The 15,063-nt window shown below is 34.5% G+C and overlaps 1 protein-coding gene across 1 annotated transcript in view; it reads right to left on the reverse strand.

The window, feature by feature from the left end:
• Window positions 1-15,063, reverse strand: part of TENM4 (teneurin transmembrane protein 4) — a 2,883,939-nt gene that overhangs the window by 2,133,084 nt on the left and 735,792 nt on the right. The window contains 1 exon segment of the mRNA XM_053900128.1: window positions 14,933-15,014. The gene's annotated coding sequence lies outside the window, so the exon portion shown is untranslated.

The raw sequence follows: 15,063 nt of genomic DNA on the forward strand, positions 1-15,063 counted from the left end.
AATTTAAGTTTGGCATTCTTGCTTTCCATGCTTGCTAAATCTTAGAGATTTTCTGAGAAGCAATCTAAGCTGGGTTCTATTAGAGATACTGCTCTGGAATCAATATGGAGCACTGTGCCCACAGTGGCCCACAGTAAGCCATGCAAGACAGTGAATTCCCATTTTAATCACTGTTAATCTGTGTCACTTTGGGGATGATCTTGGAATGTGATATATATTCTCAAATAAAAAGCTGTAGATGTAATCCATTATTGGTATAGCCTACTCAGCTTCCATTAAGAACCACTGCAGCAGACCGTGGCATTATATAACATCCAGTCTACATTCTGATTTGAGAAAAGTCTTGAAAATTCTGAAAATTTCCCATTAAGTTTTGGAATGAGGTTTGTACCCAGGTAGGGGAGGGCATGTGTAGTGGAAAGAGAAATAGCTTTGAATCAGACAGGCTTAGTTTTCAGTCACTGCTCTGCCATTTACTAGTTTGTGTGCCAGGGTGGGCCAATTTGTTTTAATGGCTACAGAGTAAGTCCCTAACCCCACCAGCGCTTTTTCAAATATATGCTAATTGGTTTCACTGGAAATCCTGCAGAGATTATTTGGAACATTTGTTGCAATTCCATTATAATGTTAAAAAAAAAAAAAAAGAATGTGTGTTGCCAGTCCTCTCCCTTCACTGCTGCCAATCACACTGCTAAAATGCAAATAATGTAACTGCCCCACTAACCACCTTCAAGGGCTCTACACTGCCTGAAGAATAAAGTCTAAGGCCCTGAGAAGGATGGGGGGAGTGGGGGGGAAGACTTGTACACCACACTTGCTCTCTTTGCTACCATTGTCTGTCTCAATATTTATTTTTCAGCTCTTTCAAACTTTTGTGCTGTAAATGTATAGTTTGATAATCATTGATATATATAGATAGAGATATAGATGATACAGATATAGATATAGATATAAATAGATATATTTCCTGAAATCATCACCAATATTCAGATAATGAATATATCCATTACCCATTATCCATATACCCAAAAATTCTTCTTCCTTATTTTATTTTTTTTTACTGTTTACTTGCTTTTGAGAGAGACAGAGTGTGAGCGGGGGGTGACTGGTGGGAGCAGAGAGAGAGGGAGACACAGAATCAGAAGCAGGCTCCAGGCTCTGTGCTGTCAGCACAGAGCCCAAAGCAGGGCTCGAACTCACAAACAGTGAGATCATGACCTGAGCTGAAGTAGAATACCTAAGTGACTGAGCCACCCAGGTGCCCCATCTTCTTCCTTATTTTAAAACCACTCCTACCTAATTCTTAGTTTCTGGATAACTACTGATTTGTTTCTTGTCACTGCTGATTAGTGTCTACTTTCTAGAATTTTATGTAAACAGAAATCAAATAATATCTTTTTTTATATGGCTTCTTCATCACAGAAAATTATTATGACATTCTTCTGTATTACTGCATGTCAGAAGTTTATTTTTATTGTCTTTTATTGTGGGATTCTGTTGTATGGCTACACCACAGCTGATATATATCTATCCATTCACCTGTTGGTGGATATTTGGGTGGTTTCCAGTTTGGGGATGATACAAATGTTGCTACAAACATTCATCTATAAGTCTTCATATAGATGTATACTTCAATTTTTCATGGGTAAATACCTAAGAATGTAATGGTTGTATCAATTGGGAAGTGTTTTTAACTTTCTAAGAAATCACCAAAATGTTTTTTCAAGGGTTTTTACCACTTTGCCTCCCTGCCAGCAGGACATGAGATTTCTAACTGCTCCACATCCATGTCAACAATTGCTGTCATCGTTCCTTTTAATTTTAGACATTCGACTAAGGTGTAGAGTGGCATCTTTTGTGGTTTTATTTATTTTATATTTTGTGGTTTTAATTTATATTTCCCTAATGATTAATGACAAATGCTTACTTACTATACATATGTTTCTCTGGTGAAGTTTATGTAAAAATCTTTCACTTGTTATTTATTTAGTTGACTTCTTATAATTAAGATTTGGAGTTCTTTATATATTATGGAATGAAATCTTTCATTGGATATTTGATTTGCAAATACCTTTTCCATGTCTGTAGTTTTTAAATATTCTTGTTGTCTTCTAAAGAGCAAACATTTAATTGTGATGAACTCTAATTTATTATAACTGTTATAGATCTTGCTTGCAGTGTCATATCTAAGAAATTTGCCTAACCCAAGGCCACACTGACTGTTTTTTCCCATTTTCTTCTAGAAGTTTTGCAGTTTTATATTTAAAATTTAGATATATGATCCATTTTGTTAATTTTTGTGTACTGTAAGAGGTATGAATCCAAGTTCACATTTTTGCGTATGAATAGCCAATTGTTTCAAAACTATTTGTTGGAAAGACTATCTTTTCTCCAATGAATTGCTTTTGTAAAACCTCAGTTGTAAATAAATGTATGGATCTATATCTGTGGATCTCTATTCTGTTCCATTGATCCATAAGTCTTTATGCTGTTACTACACTGTATTAGTCCAGGAGCATTATAGTAAGTCTTGACATCAGGTAGTATAATTCTTCCAACTTTATACTTCTTTTCCAACATTGTTTTGGCTACTCCAAGTATTTTGTATTGTCATATGAGTTTTAGGATCAGCTTGTCAATTTTTACCAAAAAAATGTTTTTTTATGGGAAATTTATTAGAATTGCATTGAATCCACAGACAAATTTGAAGAGAATTAAAATGTTCACATTGATTCTTACCAATCATGAACACAGATTATCTCTCCATTGACTTGGTCTTCAAAATCTTTCACGAATGTTTTTTGTTTGTTTCTTCTCAGGATATAAGTCTTGCACATCTTCTGTCAGATTTTTCCCTAATCATTTCACATTTTTGACACTACTTTCCTTTTTCTTTAAGTTCATTTATTTATTTTGAGAGAGACAGAGACAGCATGAGTGTGGGAGGTGGAGAGAGAGAGAGAGAGAGAGAGAGAGAGAGAGAGAGAATCCCAAGCAGGTTCCATGCTACTAGCTTGTGGAGCCCAATGTGGGACTTGAACCCACAAACCACAAGATCATGACCTGAGCAGAAACCAAGAGTCTGTCACTTAACTGACTGAGCCACCCAGATGCCCTGATGCTACTTTAAGTAAAATGTTAAAAACTAACAGTAAATTTCTAATTGTATCCTGCAACCTTGCTAAACTTACTAGAGTCTAGTAGCTGTTTTATAGCCTCCATAGGATTTTTTTTTTACATGGACAATTATACCATCTGCAAATAAAGACAGTTTTAATTTTTCCATCTCAATCTGTATATCTTTTCTATCTCCCTCTCTCTTCTTCTTTTTCTTTTTTTCCTCATTGCATATACTAGAGTCTTCAGTATAATGTGGAAAACAAGTGTTAAGACAGACATTCTTACCTTGTTCCTGATCTCTGGGAGCAACATTCAGCCTTTCAACATTCTATACTGTTTCACAGGCTGAGGAATTTCCCTTCCTGTCCAAGTTAATCAGGAATAAGTTTTAAAAATACTTTCTACACCTCTATTGAGATGGTTACGTGGTTTACTGTTTAAGTCAACCTTGCATTCCTATAATAAGCTCCAATTGTGTAGCAAGAATTACCCATGTTACATATTGTTGGATTTTGCTGAAATTTTGTTAAGAATTTTTTCACGTGGGGCACCTAGGTGGCCCAGTCGGTTAAGTGACTGACTCTTAATTTCAGCTCAGATCATGATCTCACAGTTTATGAGATAGGGCCCTGAGTCAGGCTCTGGGCTGATGGTACAGAACCTGATTGAGATTCTCTTCCTCTCCTTCTCTCTCTGCCCCTTCCCTGCTGTTTGTCTCAATACAAATAAAAAATGTAAAAAAATTTTTTTTTCATATATGTTCACGAGGGATATTACTCTGCAGTAATAGTTTTGTCTGATTTAGGCATTAAGGTAACACTGGCTTGAAATAATTAGCTGAGAAACATAGCTCTTCAGTTTCCTATAATAATTTGTATTAAGAATTAATACTATTTCTCCTTTAAATGTTTGCTGGAATTTACAAATAAAACCATCTTGGAATGAACATTTCCTTGTGGGAGGTTATTAAGTACAAATTCAATTTCGTTAACAGTTATATTATCACTTACTTTATCAATTTATTTTTGAATGAGAATGGCTGTAATGCACTGCCACAAACTGGGTGGCTTGAAACAACAGGAATTTATTTTCTCACACTTTCTGGTGTCCAGAAGTCTGAAATCAAGGTTTCAGCAGGGCCAACTCTCTCTGAAAGATCTAGAGAGAACCCTTCCTTACCTTTGGCAACTTTCTGGTGGCTCCTGGAATTCTTGGCTTGTGGCAGCATAACTCTAAGCCCTGCCTCAGTCTTCACATGGCTTTCTTCCCTGTGTCTCTCTATGGGTAAATCTCTCCTCTTTCTCTTATAAAGACATCAGTCATCAGATTTAGGGTCTAAGTCCCGGAAGACTTCATCTCAAGATACTTAGCTAATTATACCTGCAAAGACTGTAATTTTGGGGACACTTGTACTTTGTATCTTTCAAGAGATTTGTCCATTCCATCCAAGTTGCCAAATCTATTGGTATGAAGTTAGTCATCATACTCACTTCGCACATTATTGATGTCAGTAATATGTGTCTATTTTATTTTTATGCTAGATTAGTCTGGCTACAGGTTTATCAATTTTTCTTATCTTTTCAAAGAATAAGCTTTTTGTTTCATTGATTTTCTCTAATGTTTTTTCGGTCTTCTTTTCATTGAGGGAGATTGCATTGAATCTTTACTATTTCCTATCTTTTGCTTACCTTGTATTTAATTTTTTCTTATTAGTTTCTTAAGGTAGAAGCTAAAGTCATTCATGTTCTTATTTTCTAAAATAGACATCTTGTGTTCTAAAATTTCCTATAAGCTCTGTCTTAGGTAAATCCCATAAATTTTGATGTTTTGTTTTTATTTTCATCCAGTTCAAAATACTTCCTGAATTTCCTCTTAATTTTTTCTTTCAGCCATGGGTTATTTAGGTGTGGTATTTAGTTTTCAAATTTTGAGGATTTTCCATGTATCTTTGTTACCGATTTCTAATTTCATTTCATTATAGTCATAGAACATACTGTGTAACTGTAATTATTTTAAATGTACTGCAATACATGTTTGGGCCAGAATATGGTCTATCTTGTTAAATGTTTCATCTGTACTTGAAAAGAATGTATAGTCCACTCCAACTGCATTGGGGTACTCTATAAATGTTAATTAGGTCAAGTTGGTTTTTAGTGTCATTCATCTATAACCTTACTGATTTTCTGTTGACTTGTCCTATTTCTTATGAGAAGTATTCTAATATCAAATTATGATAATGATTTATTGATTTCTACTTGGAGTTCTGATAGATTTTGTTTCATATATTTTGAAGCTCTGTTGGTACATACACAATGGCTTATAATTGTTACTTCCACTTTCTGAGTTATCACCTTTAAAATTATGAATGACCCTCAATTTCCTTGTAGTATTTCTGTCTGAAATGTATTCTGTCTGATATATCTACTGCAGCTGTTTCTGTGCTTAGTGTTAGCATGACATGTTTTTCTATTTTTTTTTAAATTGTAACGTATTTGTATTTTTATATTTAATGTATCTTACTTGTATTTGAAATACAGTTTTGCCTAATATCACAATCTCTAACTTTTAATTCAGGTATTTAATCCATTTATATCCATTTATATTTAATGAGTTTATTGATGCTGGTTTTAAATCTACAATCATTTTAACTATTTGTCTCATATATTCTTAGTAGTCTTGTTCCTCTCATCATGCCTTCTTTTGTATTAACTAAGTATTTTTAATTGCTTTTTACTTCATTTTTAGCTATACCTCCATTTTATTATTTTAGTGGTTGCTGTAGAATTTATAGCATAGATATTTTTATATGTATATATATACACATGTATATATATATATATATATATATATATATATATATACGTATATATATGTGTATATATATATATACATATTTATATACATATATATATATATATATATATATATATACATATTTATATACATATATATATGGGGGGCCGTGAGTGTGTGTGTATTTTAGAAAGAGAGAACACATGAGCAGGGGAGAAGGGCAGAGGGGGAGAGAGAGAGAAGCTTAAGCAGCCTCAAAGCTCAGCACAGAGCCTGACATGGGGCTTGATTCCATGACCCTGGGATCATAACCTGAGCCAAAATCAAGAATCAGACACTCAACTGACTGAGCCACCCAGATGCCCCTATAGCATGTATCTTTGGTTTATTAGTCTACCTTTAAGTACTAGGATAATACTTCATATATGGTGTAAGAACCTTACAATAATAGACTCTCATTTCTTCCCTGCTGCAGTTTCACTATTATTGTCATATATTTTGCTTCTCTGTATGATATAAAATTCATAATATGTTGTTAATATTTTTGCTTTAAATAATTATCTTTTAAATATACTTAAATAGAAGATTCTTTTTTTGTAATATATATGTACTCATGTAGTTTCCATGTCTGGTGTTGTGCATTACTTTTAGTGGGCATGTGTGTTGACAGGTTTTGATCATTCAGTGCAAATAATGTACCCACACATTATATATAAGCAATTGTCTTTTCAAGTCGTGACAAAAAACTTTAATGGCTTTATTGATACATATGCTACAATTCACCCATTTAAAATACATAATCAAGGGTGCCTGGGTGGCTCAGTCAGTTGAATGTCTGACTTGATTTTGGTTCAGGTCATGATCCCAGGGTTGTGGGATCTTTTTGTACCCATCAGGCTCCACAGTAAGTGTGGAGTCTGCTTAAGATTCTCTCTCCCACGCCCTCTGGCCTCTATCCCACTTGGGCGTGCTCTCTCACTCTCTCTAAAATAAAACAAAAATTAAAATAAAATAAGATAAAATAAAATATATAATCAATGATATTTAGCATATTCACAGAGTTATGCAAGCACCATGACAATCTAATTTTATAAACTTTTGAATATCAAATAAATAAATAAGTATCCATGATCACTCCTTATTTCCTACCAATATTTTTCCTGCTTACTCTTAGGCAAACCTTAATTTACTTTCCCTCTCCATATGTTTCTCTATTTTGGACATTTCATACAAATGGAATGACACCATAATTGGTCTTTTATAGTCTGTTGAGACTGATTTATTTCACATAGCACAATGTTCTCAAGGTTCTCCCATGTTGTAGCATGTATCAGCATTCCATTTCTTTTTATTGTTGAATAATATTCCATCATATAAATACACTATATTTTGTTTACCTATTCATCAGTTGATGGAAACTTGGGCAGTTTCTATTTTGGGCCCATTTTGAGTATTGCTATAATAAACATTTACATATAAAGTTTAATATGGAAACATGTTTTAAATTATCTTAGGTATATTACTAGGTGTGAAATTGCTAGAAGTCATAGAACAATTCTATGTTTAACTCATTGAAGACAAGCCAAAGTATTTTCCAAAGTGCTATACCATTCTACATCCCTACCAGAAATGTATGAGGATTCCAATTTTTACATAGCCTTGCCAACATTTGTCACTATCCTTAATTTTTATCAGTTAGGGCCATGAAGTAACATCACATTGTTGTTCTAATTTGCACTTCCCTAATGGGTAATGTTGTACATTTCATCACATGTTTACTGACCACATGTATACTATCTTTGAAGAAATATGTCTATTTATATTCTCTGTCCATTTTTACTATTTGTAGTCTTACTTGTTATTTATTTATTATTGAGCTATAATAGTCATTTATACATTCTAAACACAAGACTCTTGCCACATAAATAATATCCAAAACTTTTCTCTCATTCACTGGGTCTTCTTTTCACTTCATTAATATTGTTTACAGGGCAAAAGTTTTATAATTTGGTGAATTTATCTTTTTTTTCTTTCATCACTTACAATTTTGGCTTCATATCTAAGACTTTGCTTAGCAAACAATTCCAGCAGCCACTGAGCTGAGCTCTAGAATGAAAAAAGGGATGGTTCCTGTTTTCATGTAGTTTGTTTAGTTGGAGAGATAGGCATTTATTTATTCACATTAACACACAAATACATAATTGCAAAGTAATTAGTTATGTGAGAGAAAAAGAAAAAAAAAAAAACCCAGCAGCTGTAAGGAAATATAACAGAAGACCAGAAGTGTATGTGCGTGTGTGCGTGTGTGTGTGTGTGTGTGTGTGTGTGTGTGTGTGTGTTTCAGGATAAAGTAGTAAAGGGAGTGTTTCCTAAGGAAACAATACTTGAATTGAGACCTATAAGTCCAAAAAGAGAAAAGGGTAATGGAGAAAGCCTTCTATGCAGAAAGGCATGTTACCGAAAGAAACTGAAATTGGACAGTATTGAGTTGCAGAGGGAGGAGGACTGAGAGGCTCATCACGTAAGACTATAGAAGTTAAGCAGGGTCAATATCATGCAGAGACTTGTAGATCATTTTAAGGACTTTAGTATTTTCCCTAAAAGCATGGAGTGACGTAGGATTAATAACTTTGGCTGCAGTATGTAAAACTAGATTGTGGAGAGAGTAAGTGGCAATGAGGCAATAGGTTAGGAGGAAATTGCAACTGTTCAGGCAAAAGATGATGCTGGCATGGTGTATGATGACAGCAGTGGAGGTGGAATGAAGTAAAGAAATCAGGGAGACATTTACTTAGCAAAATGAAAGAACTGGACTTGGATAGAATATGTGAGGTACAGTGATTGGTTGCTATGTTTGCCCTAGAAAGAAGGCATCCTTTGAGTCTTGAGTCTTAAAGTTAGCTGCTCTGGTTCACAAATCAATATGCAGTTGTCCCTCAAAAAGACTGAGTACCTGAACTGCTTGCTTTGTTCTCCTTCCAAATATGATCTCATTAACTTGTTATTTCTGATCTTCTCTTTTTTTTTTTATTAAGTTTTTAATTTTAATCCCAGTATAGTTAACATACAGTGTTATTTTAGCTTCAGGTGTATAATATAGTGATTCAACACTTCTATACATTACTTGGTGCTCATCATGATAAGCACGGTCTTAATCTCCATCACCTATTTCACCCATTCCCCACACCCACCTCCCCTTTGGTAACTGTTTTTTATAGTTCAGAGTCTGTTTCTTGGTCGGTCTCTCTCTCTCTCTCTCTCTCCCTCTCTCTCTCTCTCTCTCTCCCCCTTTGCTTGCTTATTTATTTATTTATATTTTATTTTATTTATTTATTTTGAGAAAGAGACAGAGACAGAGTGAGCAGGGGAAGGGCAGATAGAGAGGACAGAGAGAATCCCAAGTAAGCTGTGTGCTGTCAGTGTGGAACCTGAGGTGTGGTTCGATCCCAAGAACCAAACCCTGAGATCATGAACTCAGCTGAAATCAAGAGTCTGATGCTTAACCAACTGAGCCACCCAGGTGCCTCTGTTTTGTTTGTTAAATTCCACATATGAGTGAGATCAAAGTTACTTGTCTTTCTCTGTTTTATTTGGCTTTGCATTATACTCTTTAGCTCCATTCTCCTGTACTCTCTAGCTCCATTCTCCTATATCAAGACTTCATATTACACTTCAGACACAACCCTTGGTACAGCTCTCCATGTACTAATATTGCATCCACTACTCTTCTAAATGCTGTTCATTTACCTCCATAGGTAATTTTTCTTCTGGCAGCCATTTACCAATGGCTGCCCAATCATCAACCTGCCCAATCAAGTTCCATCTTCCAGAACATTACCAGGTACTAGATTTTGTAGCTGGCATTCTCATGGGCAGAATCCTAGATTGTGGAGCAGGCAAGGAGAACTTTCCTCTCACCCACTGAAAACCAGTTTCAAGTAGAAACAAGCAAGGCCTATAACTGACAAGTAGGTCTTAACAGCTCTAGAACCGATATGCTTCCAAAATACAAACATCCTCCACATTCACAATATCTACTCATATTCTGCTTCCCTAATCAGACCACCCATTCACCACACCTTCTGCCGAACACAATAAAATATTTAATGTCTCTTTCAGATATAAAAATGGATGAATTTCTTCCTAGATGTTGAAACTTTAGGGAACATGATATATAATTACCCTCTCCTATAATTTCCTGTATTACAACTCTGAAGTTTGCAGTGCATATCCCTATAATTACTTCTATATGTAATTACATTTACATAATACTTACATGATTTTTATTTACATAATATCTAAGGTAATGATTCATTTTTCAGCAACTTTTTATATGTCCCCAAATGGGACACATTGGAACTATATTATTTCTTACATGAAATGCTAAAAATATAAGCATAAACATATACATTAGCTTGTCATCGTTTGGCAAGTTTTGAGAAATTTCGGGATAGATATTCAAATAGATGTAAGTAAAATGAAAGAGTAGAAAAGGTATTCTCATGTCAGAGTGACAAAACATTGTTTCCACGTAACATCAAGAAGAGGTACATTACATCCTAAGTATAATCAACATTACAAGCCCTCCATAATGATGAAAAGATTGAACGCATGGATTTTTCCCCTGGAGTTGTAGCTACTCCACCCCAGGTGTGTGTAACACCCAGTGGGTTTCAATACATAATAAGAAGATTTAAAGCTTTGGAGTCAATTACTTCTGGCTTTAAATCCTACCTCTGCAACTTCCAGTTGAATGATCTTAGACAAGTTACTTCCTTTGAATCAAATTTTTCCATCAAAGTTCACATAATAATGTATACTTCAGAATGTTGCTATAAGGATTAAATAACTAAGAGAAATCAAAGAGTTTGTTGCATAAGGTAGGTGATCAGCAAAATTTCATTTCCCTCTCAATTATTTTCAGAATTTTATGTATCTTCATAGTGGTTTTTGCCTATTGGTAGGTAAGCCATGTAATTAAGATTAGTTTACAGATGGAACTAATTTCCAAATAATTTATTTAATATAGCGCCCCAGGAGAGCTTGTTAATCCATGAGTTCTCAGCACCCCCCCATCAGAATTTTTGACATAGGTGGTTTGAGTAGGCCCAAGAATTTGTATTTTTTTTAAAAGTTAGGCTGATGTTGCTAGTTGGGTACCATACTTTGAAAACTGCTACTAATTTGCACCCACCAAAATGATACCATTGGCAAAAAGGGAGGAACAGCCACATTTCCCAAAGCCACATTTGCTGTCTTAAACTATAAATATATTCTAAGAGTCAACATGATCCCATAGATAGGAGTCAGCATACCCAGACCTGTCCTCTCAGTGTGTGACCTAGGTCATGTCACTTCACTATGTTTGGCTTCAGTTTCTCCATCTTAAAATGAAATGAACTGGACGAGGTCAATGTTTTCTCTTTCTTTCTCTTTCTTTCTTTCTTTCTTTCTTTCTTTCTTTCTTTCTTTCTTTTTTTCTTTCTAAATTGTGTTCTCTAAGCATTGCAGGCAGGGGGTCTTCAGAGCTAACTTAGGGATGGGTTGGTGACAGAGTAGAAGAAACAAGAATTTGAGCTTCTCTCATTCCCAAATAGATCAGCTCTTCTTCCTCCTCCTCCTCCTATACTTCTTTTTTATTTACTCATTGAGAGAGAGGGGGAGAGAGAGAGAGAGATTGAGAGAGAGAACATGTGGGAGGAGGAGAAAGAGAGGGAGAGAGAGAATCCCAAGCAGGATCCACACTACCAAGCACAGAGCCCCATGTGAGGCTCAAACCCACGAACCGTGAGACCATGACCTTAACTGAACCAAGAGTCAGACACTTAATAAACTGGGCTACCCAGGCACCCTTAGATCAACTCTTATATTACTTTTATATATAGTTTAGTTCCATAAACACACATAAAAATCAAATAAAACAAATTCAAACAAATAATCCAGTCTGAAAAGTCTTTGTGCTAGATCATATCTGTGGCTTTTTTTTTTACATTGGTTTTGCACAGATATTAAACTCCATATATAGAACATTCTATACTCCTAGTTTTCTGTGCTTACAATGATAGTCAGTAGTGATAAAACCTGAGGCACTGTAAATCTCAAACTTCAATCTATCTTCAGTGTACTTTCAGGGTTAAGATTTTTTTTGTATACTAATTATTTGAGAACAGATATGCCATCCTTATTCCTTGTGGTGATGCTATTAATCTATATATACATATACTACTCTAATTAATATTCTAGGCAATTTCATGATATAGTTAACAGGGTTGAGTATTTCCTTTGTGCTGCACAGTATACTAAGAGTTTGAAATGTATTACCTGTTCAATCATTGGAAAAACTCTTTTAAATAATATCATTGTTCCCTACCATTTACAGATGTGACATCTGTAGCAAGGAATCACAGTTGGTAAAAGATGAGGATAGAATATAATCCTAAATCTACTTGCCTCTAAAGCTTATTCTATTTACGCTATAAAAAGAGCAAACACTCATGTAGTTGTCAAATGGATCAACCAAAATATATTTAAATAAATATCTAATACTAAAAAAAAATTAAAAGAACAAAGATACTATATCCCAATGAGAGGAGTCATCCCTACTCCAACAAAGGCCTTTCATACAGTGAATAAAAAGGAAGATTTAAATGGTTTTCCCAGAATCATGGAGGCAGTCTTATGAACTATGAAACATTATTATTTTATTATCTATTTGATTTTTCACAGTTTTCAAATGTTGAATGATAGGCTTAGGTTAAGTTAACGAAATTAAAACAAACAACAGCACATGTTAACTAAATACCATAGTCTAAGGCAATAACACGTTTGAGTTGGAAGTGTAAGATTTGAAGTAGGGAAGACATCATGAAACACTGAAATCCCACTGTAGTGCCACCTTCTTGACCAGGAAAACTAATAACCTCTTAATCATGGGTACTGACTCCAAAGATGCTTCATTTTGAACCTCTTATTCTATGTGAAGAAAGCTTTAATGGAGATTAGATCCATGGGTCATAATCTAAAGAGACTTAGATAGTAATTCTGTACAAACTCTGAGGTCAGTAGACAGAGGAATCATTCTTACCCCAAAACACTCATCATCTTTTTATTAACTCTTCAAGCAATGCAGACAAAAAACAATTGGCTACCTCTTATCAGCCTGATGATTGAGATATGATAACCCTCTTGAAGTGGTTAACTTACAATTTGCATTGTAAATTAGGGTTTTAAGGCTCACCCTATTATTCTTCCTTGGGAGGTTAGCTAACTAGGCATTCTTCCCCAGTGGGGCCTATCATCTGTATTCTGCAGCTGTATTCATTACCTATTTTCAGGTACTATTTGTGAAGGTTGTGAGAAGGAATAAACACAAACTTTATTTAAATAAAGGTGTAAGTTATAATACGGACAATCCCTGACTCATGATGGTTCGATTTAGCATTTTTTGACCTTAAGAAGGTGCAAAAGTAATACACATTCAGTAGAAACCATACTTTGAATTTTAATCTTTTCCAAGGCTAGCCAGCAGGTGTTATGATACATTCTCACAATTCTGGGTAATGGTAGTGAAGCTGGAGCTCCCAGGTGGCCACAAGATAACCAGGGTAAATGACCAACACACTTACAACCATTCTATACTCAAATGACTATTCTGTTTTTCAATTTCAGCAGTGTGTGCAATAGATTACATGATATATTCAACACGTTATTATAAAATAGGCTTTGTGTTGGGTGATTTTCCCTGACCGTAGGCTAAATGTAAGTGTTGTGAGCATGTGAAGGTGGGCTGGATAAGCTATGAAGTTAAGTAAGTTAAGTGTGTTAAACTGATTTTCAACTTAACAATATTTTCAACTTACAGTGGATTTACCCATACATAACTCCACGTTAAGTAGAGGAAGATCTGCACTGTTTTTACAAACAAAAATGGGAATCACCTTGGCCTCAATTATTTCCTCAATTATGAAATTAAATTTAGCCATTGAGACATACGTTATATTTAAATTTTTTTCTCATGGCCTTATAAAATCCCAGTAAAAAATATTAACTAAGGAATACATGTAGAAACAGGAGATAAATATTATCAACATGAGAGAAATCAGATTTCTGTTACACAGTCTTCAAATTTTGACAATTAAATGTCATATGCAACTGATTTTTTATAGCATTTTCAATCAAAAAGCAAAGACACATCTAATATTAATAACAATAGTAATATACTAATGAATGACAATCCATTCATAAGCTCTTATAATTCTTCTGTTAATTCCCTGATGCATGGATGCGCCTGGCATGAAATTCTGATTGTTCTGTTTTCTACTTTCATGTTTCTCCTAGTCTCCTTGTCAAAATCACCATCCATTGAAAGCAAATAGCATTTCATGTTACCAACATACTAGAGTTCTTTGTCTATTGTCCAGAGTGGACAGTAAAAGTAAAGTTATTTCCAAATATCATCTATTTTGCAGGTCACAGATCTTTAAACTTTGACTGGTACCTGATTTTCACTACACAAAAATTTGTATCCAACCATCTTGAAAAATACATGCAAAGACTGTGAATATTCAGTTTAATTTGTGGTTTTAACCCCTACATTTTCACATTCAAGGGAAACATCTGTCCTACTAATCATTGTTACTTTCATTTCAATAGACAATGCATTCAAATACTGATTGGAATAAGATGCTGGGAGCTTCCAGTGCATATCAAACAGAAGAACAATGAACACCCAGATTACATTAGAAGGACTGTGACTAAAGACATTTAGACAGAATATGTGTTGATAGGGTAATTATTAGTTGGAGTAAATTGCAATGTAGAAGCTTTAACAAGTACTTGTATAAATAGTTTCTTTTCCACAAAAGAGATCTTGTGGTACAGAAAAAAATGGTTCCTACTTCTAATAATTCCCAAAATCAATCGCCTCAATCGTAAGAGTATTTTTAAACTTTCACTCTGAAGTGTAGTATATATATGAATTTAATTTGAGTGAGTACTTTTTTTGTACTGGAAGCCATACCTGATCCAGTGATTTCTTCTTTGCCCCGTGCTGTGAGAATCAACAGAGAACTGATGCTGTAAGACAAGCTACCTGGAGTGACCTAAAATGAAAAAGGCATTTTGAAATTAGGGAAAGAAACCTGCAAACTT

Source organism: Panthera pardus, unplaced genomic scaffold, assembly GCF_024362965.1.
Source record: "Panthera pardus isolate Hobbes unplaced genomic scaffold, ASM2436296v1 HiC_scaffold_12, whole genome shotgun sequence".
Lineage (NCBI taxonomy): Eukaryota > Metazoa > Chordata > Mammalia > Carnivora > Felidae > Panthera > Panthera pardus.